This window comes from Syngnathus acus, unplaced genomic scaffold, assembly GCF_901709675.1.
Source record: "Syngnathus acus unplaced genomic scaffold, fSynAcu1.2, whole genome shotgun sequence".
Taxonomy (NCBI): Eukaryota; Metazoa; Chordata; class Actinopteri; order Syngnathiformes; family Syngnathidae; genus Syngnathus; species Syngnathus acus.
In genome coordinates, this window is record NW_023590251.1 from 224 (window position 1) to 15000 (window position 14777).

The 14777-nt window shown below is 43.3% G+C and overlaps 15 non-coding genes and 7 pseudogenes across 15 annotated transcripts; all 22 read left to right on the top strand.

The window, feature by feature from the left end:
* Positions 1 to 246: 246 nt before the first annotated feature.
* On the top strand, positions 247 to 365 carry LOC119119331. Its single transcript, XR_005097242.1, has one exon. It is a non-coding gene; the product is annotated as a 5S ribosomal RNA (ribosomal RNA).
* A 471-nt stretch (positions 366 to 836) lies between these two features.
* LOC119119342 lies at positions 837 to 955 on the top strand. Its single transcript, XR_005097253.1, has one exon. It is a non-coding gene; the product is annotated as a 5S ribosomal RNA (ribosomal RNA).
* A 469-nt stretch (positions 956 to 1424) lies between these two features.
* On the top strand, positions 1425 to 1543 carry LOC119119352. The gene has a single exon (XR_005097256.1). It is a non-coding gene; the product is annotated as a 5S ribosomal RNA (ribosomal RNA).
* A 470-nt stretch (positions 1544 to 2013) lies between these two features.
* Positions 2014 to 2122, top strand: LOC119119345 (annotated as a pseudogene).
* Positions 2123 to 2588: 466 nt separating this feature from the next.
* Positions 2589 to 2707, top strand: LOC119119353. The gene has a single exon (XR_005097257.1). It is a non-coding gene; the product is annotated as a 5S ribosomal RNA (ribosomal RNA).
* Positions 2708 to 3178: 471 nt separating this feature from the next.
* On the top strand, positions 3179 to 3297 carry LOC119119354. The gene has a single exon (XR_005097258.1). It is a non-coding gene; the product is annotated as a 5S ribosomal RNA (ribosomal RNA).
* A 468-nt stretch (positions 3298 to 3765) lies between these two features.
* LOC119119332 lies at positions 3766 to 3884 on the top strand. Its single transcript, XR_005097243.1, has one exon. It is a non-coding gene; the product is annotated as a 5S ribosomal RNA (ribosomal RNA).
* Positions 3885 to 4354: 470 nt separating this feature from the next.
* LOC119119346 lies at positions 4355 to 4463 on the top strand (annotated as a pseudogene).
* A 465-nt stretch (positions 4464 to 4928) lies between these two features.
* On the top strand, positions 4929 to 5047 carry LOC119119333. Its single transcript, XR_005097244.1, has one exon. It is a non-coding gene; the product is annotated as a 5S ribosomal RNA (ribosomal RNA).
* Positions 5048 to 5516: 469 nt separating this feature from the next.
* LOC119119347 lies at positions 5517 to 5625 on the top strand (annotated as a pseudogene).
* Positions 5626 to 6091: 466 nt separating this feature from the next.
* On the top strand, positions 6092 to 6210 carry LOC119119344. The gene has a single exon (XR_005097255.1). It is a non-coding gene; the product is annotated as a 5S ribosomal RNA (ribosomal RNA).
* Positions 6211 to 8457: 2247 nt separating this feature from the next.
* LOC119119334 lies at positions 8458 to 8576 on the top strand. The gene has a single exon (XR_005097245.1). It is a non-coding gene; the product is annotated as a 5S ribosomal RNA (ribosomal RNA).
* Positions 8577 to 9045: 469 nt separating this feature from the next.
* Positions 9046 to 9154, top strand: LOC119119348 (annotated as a pseudogene).
* Positions 9155 to 9620: 466 nt separating this feature from the next.
* LOC119119335 lies at positions 9621 to 9739 on the top strand. Its single transcript, XR_005097246.1, has one exon. It is a non-coding gene; the product is annotated as a 5S ribosomal RNA (ribosomal RNA).
* A 468-nt stretch (positions 9740 to 10207) lies between these two features.
* Positions 10208 to 10316, top strand: LOC119119349 (annotated as a pseudogene).
* Positions 10317 to 10784: 468 nt separating this feature from the next.
* Positions 10785 to 10903, top strand: LOC119119336. Its single transcript, XR_005097247.1, has one exon. It is a non-coding gene; the product is annotated as a 5S ribosomal RNA (ribosomal RNA).
* A 467-nt stretch (positions 10904 to 11370) lies between these two features.
* Positions 11371 to 11489, top strand: LOC119119337. Its single transcript, XR_005097248.1, has one exon. It is a non-coding gene; the product is annotated as a 5S ribosomal RNA (ribosomal RNA).
* Positions 11490 to 11959: 470 nt separating this feature from the next.
* On the top strand, positions 11960 to 12068 carry LOC119119350 (annotated as a pseudogene).
* Positions 12069 to 12534: 466 nt separating this feature from the next.
* On the top strand, positions 12535 to 12653 carry LOC119119338. The gene has a single exon (XR_005097249.1). It is a non-coding gene; the product is annotated as a 5S ribosomal RNA (ribosomal RNA).
* A 469-nt stretch (positions 12654 to 13122) lies between these two features.
* Positions 13123 to 13231, top strand: LOC119119351 (annotated as a pseudogene).
* A 467-nt stretch (positions 13232 to 13698) lies between these two features.
* On the top strand, positions 13699 to 13817 carry LOC119119339. Its single transcript, XR_005097250.1, has one exon. It is a non-coding gene; the product is annotated as a 5S ribosomal RNA (ribosomal RNA).
* Positions 13818 to 14287: 470 nt separating this feature from the next.
* On the top strand, positions 14288 to 14406 carry LOC119119340. Its single transcript, XR_005097251.1, has one exon. It is a non-coding gene; the product is annotated as a 5S ribosomal RNA (ribosomal RNA).
* Positions 14407 to 14777: the final 371 nt, after the last annotated feature.

Consider the following 14777-nt stretch of genomic DNA (forward strand, 5'->3'; position numbering starts at 1 on the left):
CTCAAAGCAGCAGTCTTTATCCGTAAAAAAAAAAAAAAAAACACATTGCACTTCCATGTAGGGTTTTTCCACTTTTCATGACATTTACTTTGATACAGCAAAATGCAGGTCGCAATGGCAAATTTGTGCTACCACATAAAAAGCTGTCAATAACTTTTCATGATAGCCATGTTTCCATGAAACGCCAAGTCTTGGTTTTCAGGGGCGATTGTATCTATAAAATGCATTATTTTGCACTCAACCATGGCTTACGGCCATACTACCCTGAGAACGCCCGATCTCGTCCGATCTCGGAAGCTAAGCAGGGTCGGGCCTGGTTAGTACTTGGATGGGAGACCGCCTGGGAATACCAGGTGCTGTAAGCTTTTTTTTTTTTTTTTTTCCACTTCAATTGTTAAAGCAAATTTTGACAACACCCATTACGTATGGCATTCGGAAACTGCAAGCCGAGTTTTAACTCCGACATTGAAACTATACCCGAGTTTCAAATCTATATTGTGTGGCGTCATCCATAGCATTGTAGTTCACGTCTTTTACCGCTAGAGAGCAGACTATGTACAGTGAATAAAGAGGCTGGCTCCCTGTGAACTCAAAGCAGCAGTCTTTATCCGTAAAAAAAAAAAAAAAAAAACACATTGCACTTCCATGTAGGGTTTTTCCACTTTTCATGACATTTACTTTGATACAGCAAAATGCAGGTCGCAATGGCAAATTTGTGCTACCACATAAAAAGCTGTCAATAACTTTTCATGATAGCCATGTTTCCATGAAACGCCAAGTCTTGGTTTTCAGGGGCGATTGTATCTATAAAATGCATTATTTTGCACTCAACCATGGCTTACGGCCATACTACCCTGAGAACGCCCGATCTCGTCCGATCTCGGAAGCTAAGCAGGGTCGGGCCTGGTTAGTACTTGGATGGGAGACCGCCTGGGAATACCAGGTGCTGTAAGCTTTTTTTTTTCTTTTTCCACTTCAATTGTTAAAGCAAATTTTGACAACACCCATTACGTATGGCATTCGGAAACTGCAAGCCGAGTTTTAACTCCGACATTGAAACTATACCCGAGTTTCAAATCTATATTGTGTGGCGTCATCCATAGCATTGTAGTTCACGTCTTTTACCGCTAGAGAGCAGACTATGTACAGTGAATAAAGAGGCTGGCTCCCTGTGAACTCAAAGCAGCAGTCTTTATCAGTAAAAAAACAAAAAACAAAACACATTGCACTTCCATGTAGGGTTTTTCCACTTTTCATGACATTTACTTTGATACAGCAAAATGCAGGTCGCAATGGCAAATTTGTGCTACCACATAAAAAGCTATCAATAACTTTTCATGATAGCCATGTTTCCATGAAACGCCAAGTCTTGGTTTTCAGGGGCGATTGTTTCTATAAAATGCATTATTTTGCACTCAACCATGGCTTACGGCCATACTACCCTGAGAACGCCCGATCTCGTCCGATCTCGGAAGCTAAGCAGGGTCGGGCCTGGTTAGTACTTGGATGGGAGACCGCCTGGGAATACCAGGTGCTGTAAGCTTTTTTTTTTTTTTTTTTCCACTTCAATTGTTAAAGCAAATTTTGACAACACCCATTACTATGGCATTCGGAAACTGCAAGCCGAGTTTTAACTCCGACATTGAAACTATACCCGAGTTTCAAATCTATATTGTGTGGCGTCATCCATAGCATTGTAGTTCACGTCTTTTACCGCGAGAGAGCAGACTATGTACAGTGAATAAAGAGGCTGGCTCCCTGTGAACTCAAAGCAGCAGTCTTTATCCGTAAAAAAAAAAAAAAAAAAACACATTGCACTTCCATGTAGGGTTTTTCCACTTTTCATGACATTTACTTTGATACAGCAAAATGCAGGTCGCAATGGCAAATTTGTGCTACCACATAAAAAGCTATCAATAACTTTTCATGATAGCCATGTTTCCATGAAACGCCAAGTCTTGGTTTTCAGGGGCGATTGTTTCTATAAAATGCATGATTTTGTGATTACCCATGGCTTACGGCCATACTACCCTGAGAACGCCCGATCTCGGAAGCTAAGCAGGGTCGGGCCTGGTTAGTACTTGGATGGGAGACCGCCTGGGAATACCAGGTGCTGTAAGCTTTTTTTTTCTTTTTCCACTTCAATTGTTAAAGCAAATTTTGACAACACCCATTACGTATGGCATTCGGAAACTGCAAGCCGAGTTTTAACTCCGACATTGAAACTATACCCGAGTTTCAAATCTATATTGTGTGGCGTCATCCATAGCATTGTAGTTCACGTCTTTTACCGCTAGAGAGCAGACTATGTACAGTGAATAAAGAGGCTGGCTCCCTGTGAACTCAAAGCAGCAGTCTTTATCCGTAAAAAAAAAAAAAAAAACACATTGCACTTCCATGTAGGGTTTTTCCACTTTTCATGACATTTACTTTGATACAGCAAAATGCAGGTCGCAATGGCAAATTTGTGCTACCACATAAAAAGCTGTCAATAACTTTTCATGATAGCCATGTTTCCATGAAACGCCAAGTCTTGGTTTTCAGGGGCGATTGTATCTATAAAATGCATTATTTTGCACTCAACCATGGCTTACGGCCATACTACCCTGAGAACGCCCGATCTCGTCCGATCTCGGAAGCTAAGCAGGGTCGGGCCTGGTTAGTACTTGGATGGGAGACCGCCTGGGAATACCAGGTGCTGTAAGCTTTTTTTTTTTTTTTTTTTCCACTTCAATTGTTAAAGCAAATTTTGACAACACCCATTACTATGGCATTCGGAAACTGCAAGCCGAGTTTTAACTCCGACATTGAAACTATACCCGAGTTTCAAATCTATATTGTGTGGCGTCATCCATAGCATTGTAGTTCACGTCTTTTACCGCGAGAGAGCAGACTATGTACAGTGAATAAAGAGGCTGGCTCCCTGTGAACTCAAAGCAGCAGTCTTTATCCGTAAAAAAAAAAAAAAAAAAACACATTGCACTTCCATGTAGGGTTTTTCCACTTTTCATGACATTTACTTTGATACAGCAAAATGCAGGTCGCAATGGCAAATTTGTGCTACCACATAAAAAGCTGTCAATAACTTTTCATGATAGCCATGTTTCCATGAAACGCCAAGTCTTGGTTTTCAGGGGCGATTGTATCTATAAAATGCATTATTTTGCACTCAACCATGGCTTACGGCCATACTACCCTGAGAACGCCCGATCTCGTCCGATCTCGGAAGCTAAGCAGGGTCGGGCCTGGTTAGTACTTGGATGGGAGACCGCCTGGGAATACCAGGTGCTGTAAGCTTTTTTTTTCTTTTTCCACTTCAATTGTTAAAGCAAATTTTGACAACACCCATTACGTATGGCATTCGGAAACTGCAAGCCGAGTTTTAACTCCGACATTGACACTATACCCGAGTTTCAAATCTATATTGTGTGGCGTCATCCATAGCATTGTAGTTCACGTCTTTTACCGCTAGAGAGCAGACTATGTACAGTGAATAAAGAGGCTGGCTCCCTGTGAACTCAAAGCAGCAGTCTTTATCAGTAAAAAAACAAAAAACAAAACACATTGCACTTCCATGTAGGGTTTTTCCACTTTTCATGACATTTACTTTGATACAGCAAAATGCAGGTCGCAATGGCAAATTTGTGCTACCACATAAAAAGCTATCAATAACTTTTCATGATAGCCATGTTTCCATGAAACGCCAAGTCTTGGTTTTCAGGGGCGATTGTTTCTATAAAATGCATTATTTTGCACTCAACCATGGCTTACGGCCATACTACCCTGAGAACGCCCGATCTCGTCCGATCTCGGAAGCTAAGCAGGGTCGGGCCTGGTTAGTACTTGGATGGGAGACCGCCTGGGAATACCAGGTGCTGTAAGCTTTTTTTTTTTTTTTTTTCCACTTCAATTGTTAAAGCAAATTTTGACAACACCCATTACTATGGCATTCGGAAACTGCAAGCCGAGTTTTAACTCCGACATTGAAACTATACCCGAGTTTCAAATCTATATTGTGTGGCGTCATCCATAGCATTGTAGTTCACGTCTTTTACCGCGAGAGAGCAGACTATGTACAGTGAATAAAGAGGCTGGCTCCCTGTGAACTCAAAGCAGCAGTCTTTATCCGTAAAAAAAAAAAAAAAAAACCACATTGCACTTCCATGTAGGGTTTTTCCACTTTTCATGACATTTACTTTGATACAGCAAAATGCAGGTCGCAATGGCAAATTTGTGCTACCACATAAAAAGCTATCAATAACTTTTCATGATAGCCATGTTTCCATGAAACGCCAAGTCTTGGTTTTCAGGGGCGATTGTTTCTATAAAATGCATGATTTTGTGATTACCCATGGCTTACGGCCATACTACCCTGAGAACGCCCGATCTCGGAAGCTAAGCAGGGTCGGGCCTGGTTAGTACTTGGATGGGAGACCGCCTGGGAATACCAGGTGCTGTAAGCTTTTTTTTTCTTTTTCCACTTCAATTGTTAAAGCAAATTTTGACAACACCCATTACGTATGGCATTCGGAAACTGCAAGCCGAGTTTTAACTCCGACATTGAAACTATACCCGAGTTTCAAATCTATATTGTGTGGCGTCATCCATAGCATTGTAGTTCACGTCTTTTACCGCTAGAGAGCAGACTATGTACAGTGAATAAAGAGGCTGGCTCCCTGTGAACTCAAAGCAGCAGTCTTTATCCGTAAAAAAAAAAAAAAAACACATTGCACTTCCATGTAGGGTTTTTCCACTTTTCATGACATTTACTTTGATACAGCAAAATGCAGGTCGCAATGGCAAATTTGTGCTACCACATAAAAAGCTGTCAATAACTTTTCATGATAGCCATGTTTCCATGAAACGCCAAGTCTTGGTTTTCAGGGGCGATTGTATCTATAAAATGCATTATTTTGCACTCAACCATGGCTTACGGCCATACTACCCTGAGAACGCCCGATCTCGTCCGATCTCGGAAGCTAAGCAGGGTCGGGCCTGGTTAGTACTTGGATGGGAGACCGCCTGGGAATACCAGGTGCTGTAAGCTTTTTTTTTTTTTTTTTTTCCACTTCAATTGTTAAAGCAAATTTTGACAACACCCATTACTATGGCATTCGGAAACTGCAAGCCGAGTTTTAACTCCGACATTGAAACTATACCCGAGTTTCAAATCTATATTGTGTGGCGTCATCCATAGCATTGTAGTTCACGTCTTTTACCGCGAGAGAGCAGACTATGTACAGTGAATAAAGAGGCTGGCTCCCTGTGAACTCAAAGCAGCAGTCTTTATCCGTAAAAAAAACAAAAAAAAAACACATTGCACTTCCATGTAGGGTTTTTCCACTTTTCATGACATTTACTTTGATACAGCAAAATGCAGGTCGCAATGGCAAATTTGTGCTACCACATAAAAAGCTATCAATAACTTTTCATGATAGCCATGTTTCCATGAAACGCCGTCTTGGTTTTCAGGGGCGATTGTTTCTATAAAATGCATGATTTTGTGATTACCCATGGCTTACGGCCATACTACCCTGAGAACGCCCGATCTCGGAAGCTAAGCAGGGTCGGGCCTGGTTAGTACTTGGATGGGAGACCGCCTGGGAATACCAGGTGCTGTAAGCTTTTTTTTTCTTTTTCCACTTCAATTGTTAAAGCAAATTTTGACAACACCCATTACGTATGGCATTCGGAAACTGCAAGCCGAGTTTTAACTCCGACATTGAAACTATACCCGAGTTTCAAATCTATATTGTGTGGCGTCATCCATAGCATTGTAGTTCACGTCTTTTACCGCTAGAGAGCAGACTATGTACAGTGAATAAAGAGGCTGGCTCCCTGTGAACTCAAAGCAGCAGTCTTTATCCGTAAAAAAAAAAAAAAAAACACATTGCACTTCCATGTAGGGTTTTTCCACTTTTCATGACATTTACTTTGATACAGCAAAATGCAGGTCGCAATGGCAAATTTGTGCTACCACATAAAAAGCTGTCAATAACTTTTCATGATAGCCATGTTTCCATGAAACGCCAAGTCTTGGTTTTCAGGGGCGATTGTATCTATAAAATGCATTATTTTGCACTCAACCATGGCGTACGGCCATACTACCCTGAGAACGCCCGATCTCGTCCGATCTCGGAAGCTAAGCAGGGTCGGGCCTGGTTAGTACTTGGATGGGAGACCGCCTGGGAATACCAGGTGCTGTAAGCTTTTTTTTTTCTTTTTCCACTTCAATTGTTAAAGCAAATTTTGACAACACCCATTACGTATGGCATTCGGAAACTGCAAGCCGAGTTTTAACTCCGACATTGAAACTATACCCGAGTTTCAAATCTATATTGTGTGGCGTCATCCATAGCATTGTAGTTCACGTCTTTTACCGCTAGACTACAAGCCCGCGCCGCAGAGCTGTGATGGCGACGTCCGTCTGCTCGATGACCTCAACCGCTTCTTTGCTCGCTTCGACGCTCAGAACAGCACTTGCCCGCTGAAGGCCACTCCCCCTTCCCACGAGCTGCCCCTGTGCCTCTCCGCCGACAGCGTGAGGAGGACGCTTGCCGCTATCGACGTACGTAAGGCGGCGGGCCCGGACAACATCCCGGGTCGAGCGCTGAAGGACTGCGCTGGTGAGCTGGCGGGTGTCTTCACGGACATCTTTAACACTTCCCTGCAGCAGGCCATCGTCCCGTCGAGTTTCAAAGCAGCCACCATCGTACCTGTGCCGAAGAAGCCTGCTCCGTCCTGCTTCAATGACTACCGCCCCGTGGCACTTACGCCCATCGTCATGAAGTGCTTTGAGCGGCTTGTCTTGGAGCACATCCGGTCAGTTCTCCCCCCCACCATTGACCCCTTCCAGTTTGCGTACCGAGCCAAACGGTCCTCTGAGGATGCCATCTGCTCTGCCCTCCACTCGGCCCTCACCCACCTGGAGGGGAAGGACTCGTATGTGAGGTTGCTGTTTGTGGACTTCAGTTCTGCCTTCAACACCATTGTGCCGCAGCGTCTCATCAGCAAACTTGACAAGCTGGGCCTCAGTACCGGCCTCTGCAACTGGCTACTGGACTTCCTCTGTCAGAGGCCACAGGTGGTACGTGTTGGCGACAAGATCTCCGCCAGCATCACGCTGAGCACAGGGGCCCCCCAAGGCTGCGTGCTCAGTCCGCTGCTCTTCACCCTTCTGACGCATGACTGCGCTGCCACCTGCAGCGGCAACCGCATAGTGAAGTTTGCTGACGACACGACTCTGGTGGGTCTCATCACCAAGGGAGACGAGACTCAATACAGGCTGGAGGTTGACCTTCTGACCGCGTGGTGCAGGGACAACAACCTCCTGCTGAACGTCGACAAGACCAAGGAGATTGTCGTTGACTTCCGGAAGGGTCACGCCCAACACCTGCCGCTGACCATCGACGGTGCTGTGGTGGAGAGAGTGAGCAGCGCCAGGTTCCTGGGGGTGCACATCAGTGAGGATCTCTCCTGGTCCACCAACACCGCGTCGCTGGCGAGGAAGGCCCAGCGCCGCCTGTACTTCCTTCGGAAACTCAGGCGAGCGGGGTCTCCTCCGGCCGTCATGACTACTTTTTACCGCGGCACCATTGAGAGCGTCCTCTCCAGCTGTATTGCTGTCTGGGGTGGCAGCTGCACTGACCAAGACTTGAAGGCCCTGCAGCGCATTGTGAAAACGGCTAGCAAGACTATTGGTGCTTCTCTCCCCTCCTTGAAGGACATTTACACCTCCCATCTCACTCGCAAGGCGACCAAGATTGTGAGTGATGTGAGTCACCCCGCTCACTCTTTGTTTGAACTTCTGCCCTCTGGGAGGCGGTACAGGAGCCTGCGCTCCCGCACTACCAGACTTTCCAACAGCTTCATACTCCAGGCTGTTAGGATCCTGAACTCGCTCCCCCTTTCAGCGTAGCGTCCTGTTCTTGCTGTATGCACACTGGCTCGGTTTTGCCCCTCATATTTAATGGGTCTGTTATTTATTCATCGCTCATTTTATTTTATTTTATTTATTATTTGTTATTTATGGTTTGGGCATTCTTGTTTTTGTTTTGTGTCGCCTACTTGTATGTCTCGTCACCGTGGGATGGTGGAAACGGAATTTCGGTTTCTTTGTGTGTCTTGACATATGAAGGGATTGACAATAAAGCTGACTTTGACTTTGACTTTGAAAATGTACAGTGAATAAAGAGGCTGGCTCCCTGTGAACTCAAAGCAGCAGTCTTTATCCGTAAAAAAAAAAAAAAAAACACATTGCACTTCCATGTAGGGTTTTTCCACTTTTCATGACATTTACTTTGATACAGCAAAATGCAGGTCGCAATGGCAAATTTGTGCTACCACATAAAAAGCTGTCAATAACTTTTCATGATAGCCATGTTTCCATGAAACGCCAAGTCTTGGTTTTCAGGGGCGATTGTATCTATAAAATGCATTATTTTGCACTCAACCATGGCTTACGGCCATACTACCCTGAGAACGCCCGATCTCGTCCGATCTCGGAAGCTAAGCAGGGTCGGGCCTGGTTAGTACTTGGATGGGAGACCGCCTGGGAATACCAGGTGCTGTAAGCTTTTTTTTTTTTTTTTTTCCACTTCAATTGTTAAAGCAAATTTTGACAACACCCATTACTATGGCATTCGGAAACTGCAAGCCGAGTTTTAACTCCGACATTGAAACTATACCCGAGTTTCAAATCTATATTGTGTGGCGTCATCCATAGCATTGTAGTTCACGTCTTTTACCGCGAGAGAGCAGACTATGTACAGTGAATAAAGAGGCTGGCTCCCTGTGAACTCAAAGCAGCAGTCTTTATCCGTAAAAAAAACAAAAAAAAAAACACATTGCACTTCCATGTAGGGTTTTTCCACTTTTCATGACATTTACTTTGATACAGCAAAATGCAGGTCGCAATGGCAAATTTGTGCTACCACATAAAAAGCTATCAATAACTTTTCATGATAGCCATGTTTCCATGAAACGCCGTCTTGGTTTTCAGGGGCGATTGTTTCTATAAAATGCATGATTTTGTGATTACCCATGGCTTACGGCCATACTACCCTGAGAACGCCCGATCTCGGAAGCTAAGCAGGGTCGGGCCTGGTTAGTACTTGGATGGGAGACCGCCTGGGAATACCAGGTGCTGTAAGCTTTTTTTTTCTTTTTCCACTTCAATTGTTAAAGCAAATTTTGACAACACCCATTACGTATGGCATTCGGAAACTGCAAGCCGAGTTTTAACTCCGACATTGAAACTATACCCGAGTTTCAAATCTATATTGTGTGGCGTCATCCATAGCATTGTAGTTCACGTCTTTTACCGCTAGAGAGCAGACTATGTACAGTGAATAAAGAGGCTGGCTCCCTGTGAACTCAAAGCAGCAGTCTTTATCCGTAAAAAAAAAAAAAAAAACACATTGCACTTCCATGTAGGGTTTTTCCACTTTTCATGACATTTACTTTGATACAGCAAAATGCAGGTCGCAATGGCAAATTTGTGCTACCACATAAAAAGCTGTCAATAACTTTTCATGATAGCCATGTTTCCATGAAACGCCAAGTCTTGGTTTTCAGGGGCGATTGTATCTATAAAATGCATTATTTTGCACTCAACCATGGCTTACGGCCATACTACCCTGAGAACGCCCGATCTCGTCCGATCTCGGAAGCTAAGCAGGGTCGGGCCTGGTTAGTACTTGGATGGGAGACCGCCTGGGAATACCAGGTGCTGTAAGCTTTTTTTTTTCTTTTTCCACTTCAATTGTTAAAGCAAATTTTGACAACACCCATTACGTATGGCATTCGGAAACTGCAAGCCGAGTTTTAACTCCGACATTGAAACTATACCCGAGTTTCAAATCTATATTGTGTGGCGTCATCCATAGCATTGTAGTTCACGTCTTTTACCGCTAGAGAGCAGACTATGTACAGTGAATAAAGAGGCTGGCTCCCTGTGAACTCAAAGCAGCAGTCTTTATCCGTAAAAAAAAAAAAAAAAAACACATTGCACTTCCATGTAGGGTTTTTCCACTTTTCATGACATTTACTTTGATACAGCAAAATGCAGGTCGCAATGGCAAATTTGTGCTACCACATAAAAAGCTGTCAATAACTTTTCATGATAGCCATGTTTCCATGAAACGCCAAGTCTTGGTTTTCAGGGGCGATTGTATCTATAAAATGCATTATTTTGCACTCAACCATGGCTTACGGCCATACTACCCTGAGAACGCCCGATCTCGGAAGCTAAGCAGGGTCGGGCCTGGTTAGTACTTGGATGGGAGACCGCCTGGGAATACCAGGTGCTGTAAGCTTTTTTTTTTCTTTTTCCACTTCAATTGTTAAAGCAAATTTTGACAACACCCATTACGTATGGCATTCGGAAACTGCAAGCCGAGTTTTAACTCCGACATTGAAACTATACCCGAGTTTCAAATCTATATTGTGTGGCGTCATCCATAGCATTGTAGTTCACGTCTTTTACCGCTAGAGAGCAGACTATGTACAGTGAATAAAGAGGCTGGCTCCCTGTGAACTCAAAGCAGCAGTCTTTATCCGTAAAAAAAAAAAAAAAAAACACATTGCACTTCCATGTAGGGTTTTTCCACTTTTCATGACATTTACTTTGATACAGCAAAATGCAGGTCGCAATGGCAAATTTGTGCTACCACATAAAAAGCTGTCAATAACTTTTCATGATAGCCATGTTTCCATGAAACGCCAAGTCTTGGTTTTCAGGGGCGATTGTATCTATAAAATGCATTATTTTGCACTCAACCATGGCTTACGGCCATACTACCCTGAGAACGCCCGATCTCGTCCGATCTCGGAAGCTAAGCAGGGTCGGGCCTGGTTAGTACTTGGATGGGAGACCGCCTGGGAATACCAGGTGCTGTAAGCTTTTTTTTTCTTTTTCCACTTCAATTGTTAAAGCAAATTTTGACAACACCCATTACGTATGGCATTCGGAAACTGCAAGCCGAGTTTTAACTCCGACATTGAAACTATACCCGAGTTTCAAATCTATATTGTGTGGCGTCATCCATAGCATTGTAGTTCACGTCTTTTACCGCTAGAGAGCAGACTATGTACAGTGAATAAAGAGGCTGGCTCCCTGTGAACTCAAAGCAGCAGTCTTTATCCGTAAAAAAAAAAAAAAAAAACACATTGCACTTCCATGTAGGGTTTTTCCACTTTTCATGACATTTACTTTGATACAGCAAAATGCAGGTCGCAATGGCAAATTTGTGCTACCACATAAAAAGCTGTCAATAACTTTTCATGATAGCCATGTTTCCATGAAACGCCAAGTCTTGGTTTTCAGGGGCGATTGTATCTATAAAATGCATTATTTTGCACTCAACCATGGCTTACGGCCATACTACCCTGAGAACGCCCGATCTCGTCCGATCTCGGAAGCTAAGCAGGGTCGGGCCTGGTTAGTACTTGGATGGGAGACCGCCTGGGAATACCAGGTGCTGTAAGCTTTTTTTTTTTTTTTTTTCCACTTCAATTGTTAAAGCAAATTTTGACAACACCCATTACTATGGCATTCGGAAACTGCAAGCCGAGTTTTAACTCCGACATTGAAACTATACCCGAGTTTCAAATCTATATTGTGTGGCGTCATCCATAGCATTGTAGTTCACGTCTTTTACCGCGAGAGAGCAGACTATGTACAGTGAATAAAGAGGCTGGCTCCCTGTGAACTCAAAGCAGCAGTCTTTATCCGTAAAAAAAAAAAAAAAAAAACACATTGCACTTCCATGTAGGGTTTTTCCACTTTTCATGACATTTACTTTGATACAGCAAAATGCAGGTCGCAATGGCAAATTTGTGCTACCACATAAAAAGCTATCAATAACTTTTCATGATAGCCATGTTTCCATGAAACGCCAAGTCTTGGTTTTCAGGGGCGATTGTTTCTATAAAATGCATGATTTTGTGATTACCCATGGCTTACGGCCATACTACCCTGAGAACGCCCGATCTCGGAAGCTAAGCAGGGTCGGGCCTGGTTAGTACTTGGATGGGAGACCGCCTGGGAATACCAGGTGCTGTAAGCTTTTTTTTTCTTTTTCCACTTCAATTGTTAAAGCAAATTTTGACAACACCCATTACGTATGGCATTCGGAAACTGCAAGCCGAGTTTTAACTCCGACATTGAAACTATACCCGAGTTTCAAATCTATATTGTGTGGCGTCATCCATAGCATTGTAGTTCACGTCTTTTACCGCTAGAGAGCAGACTATGTACAGTGAATAAAGAGGCTGGCTCCCTGTGAACTCAAAGCAGCAGTCTTTATCCGTAAAAAAAAAAAAAAAAACACATTGCACTTCCATGTAGGGTTTTTCCACTTTTCATGACATTTACTTTGATACAGCAAAATGCAGGTCGCAATGGCAAATTTGTGCTACCACATAAAAAGCTGTCAATAACTTTTCATGATAGCCATGTTTCCATGAAACGCCAAGTCTTGGTTTTCAGGGGCGATTGTATCTATAAAATGCATTATTTTGCACTCAACCATGGCTTACGGCCATACTACCCTGAGAACGCCCGATCTCGTCCGATCTCGGAAGCTAAGCAGGGTCGGGCCTGGTTAGTACTTGGATGGGAGACCGCCTGGGAATACCAGGTGCTGTAAGCTTTTTTTTTTTTTTTTTCCACTTCAATTGTTAAAGCAAATTTTGACAACACCCATTACTATGGCATTCGGAAACTGCAAGCCGAGTTTTAACTCCGACATTGAAACTATACCCGAGTTTCAAATCTATATTGTGTGGCGTCATCCATAGCATTGTAGTTCACGTCTTTTACCGCGAGAGAGCAGACTATGTACAGTGAATAAAGAGGCTGGCTCCCTGTGAACTCAAAGCAGCAGTCTTTATCCGTAAAAAAAACAAAAAAAAAACACATTGCACTTCCATGTAGGGTTTTTCCACTTTTCATGACATTTACTTTGATACAGCAAAATGCAGGTCGCAATGGCAAATTTGTGCTACCACATAAAAAGCTATCAATAACTTTTCATGATAGCCATGTTTCCATGAAACGCCAAGTCTTGGTTTTCAGGGGCGATTGTTTCTATAAAATGCATGATTTTGTGATTACCCATGGCTTACGGCCATACTACCCTGAGAACGCCCGATCTCGGAAGCTAAGCAGGGTCGGGCCTGGTTAGTACTTGGATGGGAGACCGCCTGGGAATACCAGGTGCTGTAAGCTTTTTTTTTCTTTTTCCACTTCAATTGTTAAAGCAAATTTTGACAACACCCATTACGTATGGCATTCGGAAACTGCAAGCCGAGTTTTAACTCCGACATTGAAACTATACCCGAGTTTCAAATCTATATTGTGTGGCGTCATCCATAGCATTGTAGTTCACGTCTTTTACCGCTAGAGAGCAGACTATGTACAGTGAATAAAGAGGCTGGCTCCCTGTGAACTCAAAGCAGCAGTCTTTATCCGTAAAAAAAAAAAAAAAAAACACATTGCACTTCCATGTAGGGTTTTTCCACTTTTCATGACATTTACTTTGATACAGCAAAATGCAGGTCGCAATGGCAAATTTGTGCTACCACATAAAAAGCTGTCAATAACTTTTCATGATAGCCATGTTTCCATGAAACGCCAAGTCTTGGTTTTCAGGGGCGATTGTATCTATAAAATGCATTATTTTGCACTCAACCATGGCTTACGGCCATACTACCCTGAGAACGCCCGATCTCGTCCGATCTCGGAAGCTAAGCAGGGTCGGGCCTGGTTAGTACTTGGATGGGAGACCGCCTGGGAATACCAGGTGCTGTAAGCTTTTTTTTTTCTTTTTTCCACTTCAATTGTTAAAGCAAATTTTGACAACACCCATTACGTATGGCATTCGGAAACTGCAAGCCGAGTTTTAACTCCGACATTGAAACTATACCCGAGTTTCAAATCTATATTGTGTGGCGTCATCCATAGCATTGTAGTTCACGTCTTTTACCGCTAGAGAGCAGACTATGTACAGTGAATAAAGAGGCTGGCTCCCTGTGAACTCAAAGCAGCAGTCTTTATCCGTAAAAAAAAAAAAAAAAAACCACATTGCACTTCCATGTAGGGTTTTTCCACTTTTCATGACATTTACTTTGATACAGCAAAATGCAGGTCGCAATGGCAAATTTGTGCTACCACATAAAAAGCTGTCAATAACTTTTCATGATAGCCATGTTTCCATGAAACGCCAAGTCTTGGTTTTCAGGGGCGATTGTATCTATAAAATGCATTATTTTGCGCTCAACCATGGCTTACGGCCATACTACCCTGAGAACGCCCGATCTCGTCCGATCTCGGAAGCTAAGCAGGGTCGGGCCTGGTTAGTACTTGGATGGGAGACCGCCTGGGAATACCAGGTGCTGTAAGCTTTTTTTTTCTTTTTCCACTTCAATTGTTAAAGCAAATTTTGACAACACCCATTACGTATGGCATTCGGAAACTGCAAGCCGAGTTTTAACTCCGACATTGAAACTATACCCGAGTTTCAAATCTATATTGTGTGGCGTCATCCATAGCATTGTAGTTCACGTCTTTTACCGCTAGAGAGCAGACTATGTACAGTGAATAAAGAGGCTGGCTCCCTGTGAACTCAAAGCAGCAGTCTTTATCCGTAAAAAAAAAAAAAAAAAACACATTGCACTTCCATGTAGGGTTTTTCCACTTTTCATGACATTTACTTTGATACAGCAAAATGCAGGTCGCAATGGCAAATTTGTGCTACCACATAAAAAGCTATCAA